At 45.2% G+C, this 13,671-nt stretch overlaps 1 long non-coding RNA gene across 1 annotated transcript; it reads left to right on the forward strand.

Moving 5' to 3' along the window:
• Positions 1 to 8: 8 nt before the first annotated feature.
• LOC144285621 (uncharacterized) lies at positions 9 to 2,734 on the forward strand. Its single transcript, XR_013353875.1, has 2 exons — positions 9 to 1,637; positions 2,413 to 2,734. It is a non-coding gene; the product is annotated as an uncharacterized LOC144285621 (long non-coding RNA).
• The last annotated feature ends 10,937 nt before the right edge of the window (positions 2,735 to 13,671 follow it).

The following is a 13,671-nucleotide window of genomic DNA, read 5'->3' on the forward strand; positions in this document are numbered from 1 at the left end:
ATCGCGACGTGACCCTCGTCCCTGCGCCTCCGGAGCGGAAGAAAGGGGAGGTGAAGCTCTCCGCACCATTTTTGAATTGGTCAGATCGCCTCCTCCAAGACTTTGGAGAACGAGATAAATTATTATTCTTGGCCAGGATGAGACAAGCATGGCCAGTTTTGGATACCTCATCCCAGTAGGGGCATGCTTGGGCATGCGCGGCTACCCCTGGTTTGGGGAGCGTAGAGCGGAAGTGCGGCCCCGTGCCAGGCTCAAAGATGGCGATGAGCGACCAGACGCAGAGACGGGGAGGAGAGGCTGCCAGGACGCGAGGCTAGGACCGCGGCGGGCTGACGAGTTGTGGGGTCTGGGGGGTTGCAGAGCCCGCCGAGAAGCTGGGTGCTCTCAAGAGAGCCGGCCCCAGCTGCAGCCACCTCTAGTACCAAGTGCTCGCCCTCTGATTCTCAGTCCCCGCCTCTATAGAATGGTGATTTAAAATATCCATATGCGGAGGTAGAGTTTGGTTGGATAATTGGAAGGCCCAAATGAAGTCACATAGAGAAAAATGCCTGTTAGATCGAAACCAAAGGCCTAAATAACTACCAGCTATTGCCTATCGCGTGTCAGGCAGAGCCCAGAGACATGTATATATTGAACTTAATAAATCCTCAAAAAAACTCTAGGAAGGAGCAACTGCTCTACATCACATGAGGGTGCTACTGCTCCGACAAGTAACTGCCCAGGTCACCCGGGAAAGCCCACGACACATTTGCCCAAGAACCCGCAGGTTGCTGCTTGGTTGAGGGCTTCTCGGCAGGTATCCTCCCACCAGGTCCCGGAGCCCTGAACTCAGCGATGGAAACCTGCCCAGTTAGGGGCCCATCTGCACCACAGCACAACCGAGGCCCCCTTAGGACCCTGCTCCGGGCAAGGCAGTGAAGACTGATTAGATTAGCAGCAATGGGGACGGGCGGCTATGAAATGCAATAGGAATCTCTTAAAAGGGCAGCCCCGGTGGCTCAGCGGTTTAGCGCCACCTGCAGCCGAGGGCCTGGGCCTGGAGTCCCGGGATCGAGTCCCACGTCAGGCTCCCTGCATGGAGCCTGCTTCTCCCTCTGCCTGTGTCTCTGCCTCCCTCTCCCTCTCTCTCTCTCTCTCTGTCTATCATGAATAAATAAAATAAAATTAAAAAAAAAAAAGAAATCTCTTAAAAAAGAAAGTAGAACCAGAAAAAATTCTCTTTGTGAGGCCCTCTTAACACTAAAGACTTTGCAAACATCACCAAGGATTCCTAATAATAATAACACTCAAAAAGAAGTTCAAGGCACTGGGAGTCAAGAGGCTCAGCACGGTGCTACCTCCTCTTTAGTAGACTGGGTACCTCCTTCCCGCCTTGCTTTCCTAAGTGTAAAATGAAGCTAGTAAGACTGGATCTGCTTTACCTGACCAAGGAAGGTAAATATTTCAGGAAGAGAAGAGTGGATGGAGGTATTAAATGGCCCAAACAGGTCAATGAAGATAAGGCCAGAAAATAGATCAATCACTGAAATTGGCACTCTTGATGATAACTGATGACCTTAGTGAGAACAATTGCAGTGGAGTAGGGGAAACAAAAGTCAGCCTGCAGAGTTTAAGAATGAAAGAAGGAAGTAGAGAAAGTAAGTAATGGACATTATCTATCGAGCAGTTAAACACAGGAAGTGGGTGTGAATGTAAATTGGTAAAACCTAACTGGAGGGGAATGTGACCTTTAAGTGTCCTCTTAAATCTAGAAATCCGGGGCAGCTTGGGTGGATCAGTGGTTTATTGCCGCCTACAGCGTGGAGTGTGATCCTGGAGACCCAGGATAGAGATATATTATAATAACATTACTATGATAATAGTAGGATCTTGGAGTCAGCCTAAATTTCCAAGCAAAGTCGTGCCACACCACAGGTGTTCACTAAATATTGAAGAAACAATGTATAGTAGGCCTTTAATTGAGTATTTCTGACACATGGTATAGAATCTCAAGTGGCCATATATTGTTTTTTTTTTTTTTTTTTTTTTTTTTTTTTTTATGATAGTCACAGAGAGAGAGAGAGAGAGGCAGAGACACAGGCAGAGGGAGAAGCAGGCTCCATGCACCGGGAGCCCGACGTGGGATTCGATCCCAGGTCTCCAGGATCACGCCCTGGGCCAAAGGCAGGCGCCAAACCACTGCGCCACCCAGGGATCCCCATATATTGTTATATATAGATATTTAAATGTGGCAAAATGTGCAGCATATTAAAGTTTTTACAAACTGAAGTTTATGTACAGTGTATCCTGTTTTTATTTATGATATTATATATCATATATATCATTGTAATATATATTTCTCACAAAACCTAGGTCTGTAAATCCAAATATTGATAGCAGTTGCCTATGGGTGATTTAAATTTCTTTTTTCAGGACGCCTGGGTGGCTCAGTGGTTTAGTGCTTGCCTTCAGCCCAAGGCCTGATCCTGGAATCTCCGGATTGAGTCCCATGTCGCGCTCCTGCGTGGACCCTGCTTCTTCCTCTGCCTGTGTCTCTGCCTCTCTCACTCTCTGTGTCTCTCATGAATAAATAAATATAGGGATCCCTGGGTGGCGCAGCGGTTTGGCGCCTGCCTTTGGCCCAGGGCGCGATCCTGGAGACCCGGGATCGAATCCCACATCGGGCTCCCGGTGCATGGAGCCTGCTTCTCCCTCTGCCTGTGTCTCTGCGCCTCTCTCTCTCTCTCTCTCTCTCTCTGTGACTATCATAAATAAATAAAAATTTAAAAAAAATAAAAAATAAATATAATCTTTAAAAAAATAAATACATTTCTTTTTTCTCTTTGTGTCATTCAAGTTTTATGTAGCTTATTTGTAAAAAGAAGGCCACAAATAATGAGTGAATGAATGAATAAGACTATGCTTAGCTATGGTGGGGGGAGTATTATACCTTGGGCAAGCAGGACAGTTGGGGTAATGTATCCAGAGTGGGAGAGTCTGGAGCAGAGACATGTGCCAGAAAGGAGGAGTCTGAGAGGAAGAGCAAAGCTCACTGGATGAGGAGTGGAGAGGGCAAAGAGAAGAGCACTTGGGTAGCCAGTGGTCCTGTGGTATTTATCCAGCCCTCATCCTGAAGCAGCAGGCACTCTGGCCCATCCTCAGTTACCCTGACAGCAACTCAAACTCCTCCGCCCAGCCTCTGGGATGCTCCTCCCTGTTCTAACTTTTAGGCCTCCTTGGAAGTGTTAATTGCTAAAGGGACCAGATCCCAAACCCCTGTTACTGGTTGTCAGGGGACAGAATTTCTCTGCTTTGGAGGACTCCTCAAACTTTTAATTAAGTAGCAAGGTACTATTAATCCCTGTCTTTGTCCCAGCGAGTCAGTTCCATTGGCATAGTGACCACAGATACCTTCCAGAGTCCAGCACTGTGCCTGGCATACAGCATAGACTAATGGAATGCCTTACCATTGGTAAATACGGTTTTCAGCCTCATAGGAGGACAGAGACCCTCTTAAATCTCAGATAAACTATCAGGCCATTTCCAGGAAGCTTCCTTCTTCCTACCTCTACTTCTTTCAGCACAAAAAGTTCAGTAAATATCTGTTCAGAAAACATTCAAATAGACCCTCGCCAGCAGCCCAGGTGGCTCAGCAGTTTAGCGCCACCTTCAGCCGGGGGCATGATCCTGGAGACCTGGGATCAAGTCCCACAATGGGCTCCCAGCATAGAGCCTGCTTCTCCTTCTGCCTGTGTCTCTGCCTCTCTCTGTGTCGATCTGTGTTTCTCTCATGAATAAATAGATAAAATCTTTAAAAAAATAAAATGATATAAATAAATAAAAGAGACCCTTGCAAAGAGTCAAAAAAAAAAAAAAAAAAAAGCATCCCCATTTTAAAATGCTGTTGGCGGGATCCCTGGGTGGCACAGCGGTTTAGCGCCTGCCTTTGGCCCAGGGCGCGATCCTGGAGACCCGGGATCGAATCCCACGTCGGGCTCCTGGTGCATGGAGCCTGCTTCTCCCTCTGCCTGTGTCTCTGCCTCTCTCTCTCTCTCTCTCTGTGACTACCATAAATAAATAAAAAATATTAAAAAATAAAAAAAATAAATAAATAAAATGCTGTTGGCAATTATTTCAGGAACATTCAGTTCTATTTATTTTTTTAAAGATTTATTTATTTATTTATTTTTTATTTATTTATGATAGACACACAGAGAGAGAGAGAGAGAGAAGCAGAGACAGAGGCAGAGGGAGAAGCAGGCTCCATGCCGGGAGCCCAATGCAGGACTTGATCCCGGGACTCCAGGATCAAGCCCACGGGCCAAAGGCAGGCGCCAAACCGCTGAGCCACCCAGGGATCCCCCACATTCAGTTCTATTTATTAAACAACTCAACCAAAAAAAAAAAAAAAAAAACCAACTCAACCTATGAAGGTCTTTACTATGCACCAAGGATGAAACAACAAACATAATAACACTTCTAGTGTATAGAGTTCTAATCATGTATTAAACACTTCGCATGAATTCTCACAACATCGTGATAGGTCAAGTATTACTATGATCCACATTTCACAGAGGTAAGAAAGAACAAAGGCTCAGAGAACCTTATGACTTGCCCAGGGTCATGCATAGCTGGTGAGATAGAGATTGGATTAACACCCTGAACTTCCTGATTGAAAAGCCCATGCTCCTTCCTTTAAATAATTCTGTGTCTTGGGGTGCCTAGGTGGCTCAGTGAGTTAAGCAACAGACTCTTGATTTTAGTTCAGGTCGAAATATTAAAGTCCTGAGATCAAACCCCACATCAGGCTCTGCGCTCAGTAAGGAGTCTCTTGAGATTCTCTTTCTCCCTTCCCTCTCCCACCCTTGGGGCATTAGGTTCTATCTCATTGGAGTTGAAATATTGTTGAATGAGTTAACACTGGAAGGGCAAGTGCACAAGGCAGTACCTAGTATGTTATCAGTACTTAATAATTCTTAATTTTTATTTTTTAAGATTTTATTTATTCATATGAGAGAGTGATCAAGAGAGAACACAAGGGGGGGTGCATAGAGGGAGAGGGAGGAGCAGACTCCCTGCTGAGCTAGGAGCATGATGCAAGGATCCATCCCAGGACCCCAGGATCATGACCTGAGCCAAAGGCAGCCGCTTAACCCACTGAGTCATGCAAGTGACCCTTCTCAATTATTTTTAAAGTTTATTTATTTAAGTAATCTCTACACCCAATATGGGGTTGGAACTCATGACTCTGAAATCAAGGGTCACATGCTCCTCTGACTGAGCTAGCCAAGAATTAATTAATTAATGGGATGCCCGAGTGGCTCAGCGGTTGAGCATTTGCCTTTGGCTCAGGGCGTGATCCTGGAATCCCAAGATCTAGTCCTGCATCAGGCTCCCAGCATGGAGCTCACTTCTTCCTCTGTCTATGACTGCCTTTCTCTGTGTGTCTCTCATGAATAAATAAATAAGATCTTTAAAAAAAAAAAAAAAAGAAAGAAAGAAAGAAAGAAAGAAAGAAAGAAAGAAAGAAAGAAAGAAAGAAAGGGGACCCCTGGGTGGCGCAGCGGTTTGGCGCCTGCCTTTGGCCCGGGGCACGATCCTGGAGACCCGGGATCGAATCCCACGTCGGGCTCCCGGTGCATGGAGCCTGCTTCTCCCTCTGCCTGTGTCTCTGCCTCTCTGTCTCTCTCTGTGTGACTATCATGAATAAATAAATAAAATCTTTAAAAAAAAAAAAAAAGAAAGAAAGAAAGAAGAAAGAAAGAAAGGCCTCTGCAAGGAGAGGGCTTCTAGGCTGAGGTCTAAAGAAAAAGAAGTCATCCAGGCAAAAACAACATAAAGATGAAAACAGAAGTGGGAACAGAAGTTTTCCAGGTGGAAGGAATAGCTCTTCAACTAAAGTCTCCAGGGATCCCTGGGTGGCGCAGTGGTTTACGCCTGCCTTTGGCCCAGGGCACGATCCTGGAGACCCGGGATCGAATCCCACATCGGGCTCCCGGTGCATGGAGCCTGCTTCTCCCTCTGCCTGTGTCTCTGCCTCTCTCTCTCTCTCTGTGACTATCATAAATAAATAAAAATAAATAAATAAATAAAAAATAAATAAATCAATAAAATCTTAAAAAAAAAAAATAAAGTCTCCAAGAAAAGAGAACCTGGTGCCTTGATGTGTGGCAGGTGGATTCGGGCTGGATCTACATATATTAAAGGTACAAGGAGGGATGCCTGGGTGGCTCAGTGGTTAAGCATCTGCCTTAGGCTCAGGGTGTGATCCTAGAATCCCGGGATCAAGTCCCACGTCGGGCTCCCTGCATGGAGCCTGCTTCTCCCTCTGCCTGTGTCTCTGCCTCCCTCTCTATGTCTCTCATGAATAAATAAATAAAATCCTTAAAAAAAAAAAAAAAAGGTACAAGGAGTTTGGACACCAAGAAACCACTGATGGGTTTCAGGAAAAGAATGACTTAATTGGATTTACATATTTGAAGAAGATGCCCGGCTGCAGAATGACGAATGGAGTGTAAACACCTGGTTTCCCAGGACAGTCCCACTAAATCATCATCTTTAAGGTGGGTTCTGGGATTTCCCTGGCCATGTTTCGGTGCTCTGAAGTTTAAGATCTATTTACTCAAGAGGAATTTCAGAACCACTTAGAGTAAAGGTGGTATCAGCGAAGTAAGAGCTACTCAGAAGAGGAAAAATCCCATGGAGTTCTGAGCAGTGGCCACTGCCTTAAAGTCACACAGGCAGGCTTCCCAGCTCAGCCCTTACCAGCCACTCTACCCCTTTGTTCATTCACTCAGTTAGCAAATGATTATCTTCTAGCACCTCCTGAGTGTGAGACACTGTGCTTGAGTGCAAGCAGCACCACCAAGTGGTCCTGCTTTCTTGGAATCTATACTTTATGAATTGACACATAAGTGTACACATAAGTGATGACAGGGTGAAAAGTGCTTGGAAGAGGCACCAGGTCATTATGGTGAGGAGGTGGTCGCCACTGGAGAGATGAAGAGTGGGGTGGGAAGGAAATGGTGAGAAAAAGCCAAACCCAGGATCCCTGGGTGGCTCAGTAGTTTAGCACCTGCCTTAGGCCCAGGGTGTGATCCTGGAGTCCCAAGATGGGGTCCCAGGATTGAGTCCCACATCGGGCTCCCGGCATGGAGCCTGCTTCTCCCTCTGCCTGTGTCTCTGCCTCTCTCTCTATCTCATGAATAAATAAATAAAATCTTAGAAAGAAAGAAAAAGAAAGAAAGAAAGAAAGAAAGAAAGAAAGAAAGAAAGAAAGAGCCAAACCCTATTTCTCTCATATGGAAGAACACAAATAACTGTTTTATTCAACAAATATTTATTGGATATCTACTATGATGAGCCATGTGCCCAAAGAGGAATAAAGCAAAGGAAGAGAACAGAGAAGCAGAGGGGAGCATCTGGGAACAAACATTTTATCCAGGGCAGACAAGGATGGCCTCCTGGAGGAGGTGATATTTGAGAGGTGAACTTAATCCTTGCTCGCTGGCCCTCTCTCTGTCCCTCTGCCTTTGCCTCCACCCAGCTCAGGCCCCAACCCACCCAACCCTGGAGAAGCCCCCAGCTCAAGGGTGCTTGGAAGACAAAGGAGCCCTAATAAACTCATTAAAACAGCTTTGTCAGAGCTGGAGTTGACGAACAGGAAGGAAGGAAAGGACAATAGGGTAAAACTCCCACCCCCTTTCCCAGCTGAGGCCCAGAACCATCAATCCTCCCACACTCGCAAATATAGCTGTAGGTTGAGCCCCAGTCTTGAGCAATTGTCCATCCTCCCAGGATCAAACAAGGGTGATTTTTCTTAGGACCTGCTGTAGGTGAGCCCCAGTATGTGGCCAGTTAATGGCTGGTTATTAGAACGCTATGGAGGAGGGGGCGCGCCTGGGTAATTCAGTCCGTTAGCATCTGCCTTCATCTCAGGTCATGATCCCAGGGTCCTAGGCTTGAGCCCCACATCAGCCTCCCTGCTCAAATGGGAGCCTGCTTCTCCTTCTCCTGCTCCCCCTGCTTGTGTATGCTCTGTCAAATAAATAAAATCTTTAACAAAAAAAACAAAAACAGTGTCATGGACAGGAAATTGGGCATCTGGCAGTAGCATTTCAAATCCTTATTTGTTTGTTTGTTTGTTTGTTTGTTTGTTTATTTGAGAGAGTGAGAGAGAGAATGAACTGGGGAGAAAGACAGAAGGAGAAGCAGACTCCCCGCTGAGCAGGAAGCCCATCACAGGGCTTGATTCCAGAACCAAGAGATCTTGCCCTGAGCCTAAGGGAGACGTGTAACCTACTGAGCCACCCAGGTGCCCTCATCAAATCTTTTTTTTTTTTTAATTTATTTTTAAAGATTTTATTTATTCATGAGAGACACAGAGAGGGAAGAAGAGACACAGGCAGAGTGAGGAGAAGCAGGCTCCATGCAGGGAGCCCGATGTGGGACTCGATCCCCGGATTCCGGGATCATGTCCTGAGCTAAAGGCAGATGATCAACCGCTGAGCCATCCAAGTGTCCCATATCTTTTTTTTTTTTTTTAAGATTTTATTTATTATTTAAGAGAGAGAGAGCACAGGGAGTGGAGGGAGGTGCAGAGAAAGGAGAAGCAGACTCCCCCCTGAGCAGGGAGCCCGAGGAGGGGTTTGATCCCAGGACCCTGAGATCATGATCTGAGCCAAGCAGATGCTTAAACAACTGAGCCACCCAGGTGTCCCTCAAATCCTGATTCTTCAGTGTAGTCCCTTGCCTTTCCTGACCCTCCTTGTGCCCCAGGATCCTCTGCCTGGAATGCTTGTCTCCCTGCTCTGTGAAGTGTTGGCTCCTTTTTATTTTTTTATGTTATAAGTCTGAGAGTGAAGATTTTCTTCTTAGACTGAACTTCCCTGAAGATTTGATTGAAAAGGCCTTCCTCATTATTCCCCATCTCACCCCTGGTTGGCTGACTTCTTGGCAGCCTTCTTAGCTCAGGATTACACATTCACTGTTTGTTTCCTGCTTTGCTATGTGTGTTTTCCCGCTCACCACGCTCTGCAACCATTGCCACCTTCGCCTCAGCTTTACCTGTGCCAGGTCAGTGCTCACCCACGGCAGGTCATTAATAAACATGTGCCCACCTGAAATGAACACACATGAAGTGGGAGGATAATGATACAGTATCTGGTCATTGTGAAAGTTAAGTGTATCTGGCACTTTGAAAGGGCTAAACAATAGCTATAGGGATGCCTGGGTGGCTTAGTTGCTTAAGTGTCTGATTTTTTTATTTTGACTTAGGTCAGGATGTCAGGGTCATAGGATCGAGCCCCAAGTAGGGCTGTGTGCTCAGTGTGGAGTCTGCTTCTTCGTCACCCTGCTTGCACACTCTCTCCCACTCTCTCTCCCTAATAAATAAATAAAATATATTAATAAATACATACATTTTATTTATCTAAAAATAAATAATACTGGGACACCTGGGTGGCTCAGTGGTTGAGCATCTGCCTTTGGTTCCAGGCATGATCCTGGGGTCTTGGGATCGAGTCCCACATCAGACTCCCTGCATGGAGCCTACTTCTCCCTCTGCCTGTGTCTCTGCCTCTCTCTGTGTCTCTCATGAAAAAATAAATAAAATCTTAAAAATATAAATAAAGGGCAGCCCCGGTGGCTCAGTGGTTTAGTGCCGCCTTCAACCCTGGGCAAGATCCTGGAGACCGAGGATCCAGTTCCGCGTCCTGCGTCGGGCTCCCTACATGGAGCCTACTTCTCCCTCTCCTCTGCCTGTGTCTCTGCCTCTCTTTCTCTCTGTGTCTCTCATGAATAAATAAATAAAATCTTTAAAATATATAAATAAATAAAAATTTAAAAATAAACAATACTTTATCTAATAAAATGTATTTATTTCTTAGAGAAAGCGAGCAAGCCCACAAATAAGTGGAGTGGCAGGCAGAGGGAGAGGGAGAAGCAGACTCCCTGGGCAGAGAGCCTGTCTCAGGACTCCATCCCAGGATCCCCGGGATCATGACCTGAGCCGAAGGCAGACACTCAATCAACTTAACCACCCAGGTGCCCCAATAAATATAATCTTTAAAAAACTGTTTAAGGGCAGCCTGGGTGGCTCAGCGGTTTAGTGCCGACTTCAGCCCAGGGCCTGATCTTGGAGACCCGGGATCGAATCCCACGTCAGGCTCCCTGCATGGAGCCTGCTTCTCCCTCTGCCTGTGTCTCTGCCTCTCTCTCTCTCTCTCTCATGAATAAATAAATAAATAAATAAATAAATAAATAAATAAATAAATATTTAAAATAAAATAAAAATAAAAAACTGTTTAAAAGGGCCACCTGGGGCAGCCCCGGTGGCGCAGCGGTTTAGCGCCGCCTGCAGCCCAGGGTGTGATCCTGGAGACCCGGGATCGAGTTCCACGTCAGGCTTGTTGCGTGGAGCCTGCTTCTCCCTCTGCCTGTGTCTCTGCCTCTCTCTCTCTCTCTATCTGTGTCTCTATGAATAAATAATTAAAAAAATAAATAAATAAATAAAAATAAATAAATAAAAGGGCCACCTGGGTGGCTCAGTCAGTTGGACATCTGCCTTCAGCTCAGGTCTTGATCTCAGGGTCCTGGGATTGAGCCCCACATCAGGTTCTTCCCTTGGTGGACAGCCTGTTTCTCCCTCTCCCTCTGCCTGCCACTCCCCCTGCTTGTGCATGTGTGCGCTCTCTCAGATAAAAAGATAAAATCTTAAAAAAAAAAAAAAAAACTATTTAGGGATGCCTGGGTGGCTCAGTGGCTAAGTGTCTCCCTTTGGCTCAGGGTGTGATCCCGGGTCCAGTCCCTCATTGGGCTTCCTGCATGGAGCCTGCTTCTCCCTCTGCCTGTGTCTCTCTGCCTCTCCCTCTCTGTGTCTCTCATGAATAAATAAAATCTTTTTAAAAAATGAAGATGGATTTTATTTTTTTTAAGATTTTATTTTTCAGGTAATCTCTACACCCAATGTGGGGCTCAAACTCATAACCCCAAGAGCAAGAGTCACATGCTCTACCAACTGAGCCAGTCAGGGGCCCAAAGATGGATTTGATTTTTAAATTTTATTTATTTATGATAGTCATACACAGAGAGAGAGAGAGGCAGAGACACAGGCAGAGGGAGAAGCAGGCTCCATGCACCGGGAGCCCGACGTGGGATTCGATCCCGGGTCTCCAGGATCGCGCCCTGGGCCAAAGGCAGGCGCCAAACCGCTGCGCCACCCAGGGATCCCTGGATTTGATTTTTAGAGTCAAGATTCAGTCAGAGACAAAATAAATGATTACATTGGGATATAGCAGAGTACTCTCTTTTGATCTATAAAATGGATTGTGAACATGACTTCTGTTCCAGTTCATTGGGAAGAATAAACCCATAAGAATGCCCAATAAATTTCCTAAAATTACGGAATAGTGAAAGAAGCCAGGCCCCACCACATAGTAAGAAATAGACAAAGTAAAGCCAGATGTAAAAGACAACATGTTGTATGATTCTATGTATATGAAATACTCAGGAAAGACAAATTTATAGAGATGGAAAGTAGATTAGTGGTTTCCCAGGGCTGGGGGTGGGAATGAGCATGAGGTTTCTTTTAGAGGTAATGAAAATATTCTAAAATCAGATTGTGGTTCTACAGTTTTGTAAACCTACTAAGAATCATTGAATTGTATGCTTCAATTGACTGAAATATGTGGCATGTAAATTATTCTTAAATAAATCTTTTAAGTCAGAGAGAGAGATAGTCCAAGAAAAATAATATGAAGAAAATGGAATTGATAGTGAAATAATCATAGATACCTTATTCAATGGAATAGCAAGCCCAGAACCTGATATATGTAACTATATGTTTAATGTATTTCAGAGGTGACATTTCAGAGTGGGATGGAATACTCCTGGGTGGCTCAGTTGGTTACACCTCGTGACTCAGGTCACTATCTCAGGGTCATGGGATGGAGCCCCATGTCAGGCTCCACAATTAGCTCCAAGTCTACTTGAGATTTTTTTCTTCCCCTCTTCTCCCCCTCCTCCTCTAAGTAAATAAATAAAATCTTTAAAAATAAATAAACTCGGGGATCCCTGGGTGGCTCAGCGGTTCAGTGCCTGCCTTTGGACCAGGGCGTGATCCTGGAGTCCCGAGATCCAGTACCACATCGGGCTCCCTGAATGGAGCTTGCTTCTCCCTCCGCCTGTGTCTCTGCCTCTCTCTCTCTCTCTCTCTCTCTCTCTATATATATATATATATATATATATATAATGAATAAATAAAATCTTTAAAAATAAATAAATAAATAAACTCTAACCACTTTACTGAGATTTAGTTCATATACCATACAATTCAGCCATTTAAAGTGTACAATTCAATTATTTTCTGTATATTGAAAGAAATGTGCAATCAATCACCACAAATTTAGGAGAAAAAAAATTTAGAGACTATTTTTTTTTTTAAGATTTTATTTATTGAGGTGCCTGGGTGGGCTCAGTGGTCTGCCTTGGACTCAGGTTGTGATCCCGGGGTCCTGGGATCAAGTCCCACATCCCCGCTCCCCGTGGGGAGCCTGACTCTCCCTCTGCCTATATCTCTGCCTCTCTGCCTCTCTCTGTGTGCCTCTCATGAATAAATAAATAATTAATTAAAAATAAGATTTTAGGGGATCCCTGGGTGGCACAGCGGTTTGGTGCCTGCCTTTGGCCCAGGGTGCGATCCTGGAGACCCGGGATCGAGTCCCACGTCGGGGTCCCGGTGCATGGAGCCTGCTTCTCCCTCTGCCTGTGTCTCTGCCTCTCTCTCTCTCTCTCTGTGACTATCGTAAATAAATAAAATTTTTTTAAAAATAAGATTTTATTTATTTATTTGAGAGAGAGAGAGAGAGAGAGAGTGAACAATCAAGGGGGAGGAGGAGAGGGAGAACCAGACTCTGGGCTGAGCACAGAGCCCATCACAGGGCTTGATCTCACAACCCTGAGATCATGACCTAAGCCAAAACCAAGAGTTGCACCTTCAACCAATTGAGCCACCCAGGTGCTCCACAATCAATTTTAAAACATCTCCATTACCCCAAAAGAAATCCCTTGAGGGACACCTGGGTGGCTCAGCAGTTGAGCACCTGCTTTTGGCCCAGGGCATGATCCTGGAATCCCAGGATCGAGTCCCACATCGGGCTCTCTACATGGAGCCTGCTTCTCCCTCTGCCTGTGTCTCTACCTCTTTCTCTTTGTGTCTCTCATGAATAAATAAATAAAATATTTAAATAAAATAAAGCTGATTTTTATTTTTTAATTTTTATTTATTTATGATAGTCACAGAGAGAGAGAGAGAGGCAGAGACACAGGCAGAGGGAGAAGCAGGCTCCATGCACCGGGAGCCCGACGTGGGATTCAATCTCGAGTCTCCAGGATCGCACCCTGGGCCAAAGGCAGGCGCTAAACCGCTGCACCACCCAGGGATCCCAAAGCTGATTCTTTAAAAAGAAAAAAGAAAGAAAAAAAAAAAAAAGAAAGAAAGAAAAGAAATCCCTTGGTACCCATTCATTCTTACTGACCCAGCTTAAACTTCACCTTTAATTTCTGCCGATGGATTGATTTGTTCCATTTTCTCTAATCGTATAGAATTCTGTTCATATCTATTACAGTTTCTGACATGAACTATGGATACTCAGGACACAGGCATGTCTTAATCAGCTTTGAATTTTGTATACC

Source organism: Canis aureus, chromosome 16 (genome assembly GCF_053574225.1).
Source record: "Canis aureus isolate CA01 chromosome 16, VMU_Caureus_v.1.0, whole genome shotgun sequence".
Lineage (NCBI taxonomy): Eukaryota > Metazoa > Chordata > Mammalia > Carnivora > Canidae > Canis > Canis aureus.